We start from the raw sequence: 2394 nt of genomic DNA on the forward strand, positions 1-2394 counted from the left end.
ATGTACAGATAGAGCAGGTCTAGACCTCTCTATAATGTACAGATAGAGCAGGTCTAGACCTCTCTATAATTTACAGATGTAGCAGGTCTAGACCTCTCTATGATTTACAGATAGAGCAGGTCTAGACCACTCTATAATTTACAGATAGAGCAGGTCTAGACCGCTCTATAATCTACAGATAGAGCAGGTCTAGACGTCTCTATATATCCAGATGAACTGTCCTTCTATATAAGAGTCTTTCTGTACCTTGATCTTAATAATAAGATAGTTAAAAAAAGACCAGGTCCAGCCCACACCAGACCACATAATGATGCAAAGTGTCTGGGACTTCCTGTCCTGTTTATTTACATCAGACCCAGTATAGAAACACGTTCATAGTTCCTGTTTATATCTCCCGTGGGGGGAGCAAGACAGACCAGCAGCCCTGAGAGGAGAAGGTCTGCAGCAGCCCAGGAACAGATACCGGCTTCACGTCGGCTGCTGATCAACCCCCCCCCCCCCCCCCCCCCCGCTCCAGAGGCTCTCGGAGCCTAATTGAGAAAAACAGGAAATAACAGTCCCAGCGCCCCCCCCCTCGCAGGTCATCCATCACACCGTGGTCCTGTTTACCTTCTACAAACCACATACTGAGCCAGAGAGGCCCGGCTCATACGGGTGCACAGAGGGGACTGTTTCCTCAGCTCCCCTCCACCACGTCAGGCTTCTTTACTCAATGTACATGGAACTGATACTACAAATAAAAATGAATTGAATATAAATCACATTTTTCTGTTTTTTTAAACTTACAGTGTTATATTTTTGTAGCGGGGCTGGAGTACTCAAGTCCGGTCTTGGACTCAAGACCGTTTTTTTATGGTCTTGGACTTGCTAGTATTGGTACTCGGTCTTGTCGTCTTATTCAATTTTATAGCATTGTAAAACAAATGGAAGTGTTTTTGAAATAGTATTGAGTAAAAGTTGACATATTCCAGTCTGTGATTATCATCAACATCCATTCCTTTAATTTTAGTCTCAATAATTCCTAATTTCTGCTTTTCTAACTCCAACATTAGGGATAATTTCCTATAAATGAGGTTTATTGACCATAAATTCCCAAAATAACTGTAAAACTAAAGTTAATAAGTCGAGAAACATAAAAAAAAAGAGTCAAGTGTTGAAAAAGGGACAAAAAGGTAAAAAAGTTAAAAACATCGATGAAAAGCGACAACAAAAGTGTTGATTTTAAATTTTGACGCGAAGACGACTCAAGGGTTAATCCCCTTTTCATTGTGGTACTTCTACTTGTATCAGAGTATTTCTACAGTGTGGTGTTAGTACTTTTACTGCAGTAAAGGGTCTGAATACTTCCTCCAGCGAGTACTGAGCATGTGTCTCTGGTGAGCCCTGACCCTGTTCAACCACACAGTCCGACCCAGCCTGGACCCACCCAGACCTGGACCCAGAGCCAAACCCCAGACTCTGGACCGGCCAGAAGGTGGTGGTGGTGGTGGTGGTGGTGGGGGGGGCACAGCCAGAACGGGCCAAACCATTACGGGAAAAGGGACGTTCCTCGGCACCAAACCGGCCTCCAGACTTTTCTTTTAACCCTCGCGTTGTTTTCCCGTCGAAATGGAAATCAATTAACGGTTTTTATTGTTTGTTCATGAATTTTTAAAAACTTATTCTTGTGTTTTTGTCCTTTTTTTCAATGTTTTTCACTTATTTTGACATTTGACACTACGTAACACTAAGTCATGAACTTTAGTTTTACAGTTTTTGGGGGAATTTATGGTCAATAAACAAAAAAAAAAAAAAATTGTTTCCAAAACACTTTGGCAAAAAAGCCCAGAATGGATTATTGGGCTTATGGGTTGGTGACCTTCGGCGACCTTCTGTGACCTTCAGTGACCTTCAGTGACCTCTGATGACCCTTGGTGACCTTTGGCGACCTTCTATGATCGTCGGTGACCTTTGGTGACCTTGGGTGACCTTCTGTGAGTTCCGTACTAACGGCGGCGGAGAAAGACGCGAGCGAAGCCGTTCGGTTCTCCGGGGTTCAGCGCTGCAGAACCTCCAGAAGTTAAAGCCCGAGCAGGACCCGCTGAGTCCTGTTTGGGGGCATGATGTTGTAGTCCTCCTCCCCACGGGGCTCGGGAACAGTTTGAGTGGTGAAGGAGTTAGCTAAGGCTAACGCTAGCGATGCTAAGCTAATGTCACTACTAAACGGTAGTGATTGGGCAGATCCAACAGAGGACCCGCCTTCAAGGAAGTTAACACTGGTCAACTAGAGTCTGGTAGGACCAGGCTAGTGGACCAGAGTCTGGTAGGACTAGAGTTTGGTAGGACCAGGCTAGTGGACCAGAGTCTGGTAGGACCAGAGTCTGGTAGGACCAGGCTAGTGGACCAGAGTCTGGT

This window comes from Etheostoma cragini, chromosome 16, assembly GCF_013103735.1.
Source record: "Etheostoma cragini isolate CJK2018 chromosome 16, CSU_Ecrag_1.0, whole genome shotgun sequence".
Classification (NCBI taxonomy): Eukaryota; Metazoa; Chordata; class Actinopteri; order Perciformes; family Percidae; genus Etheostoma; species Etheostoma cragini.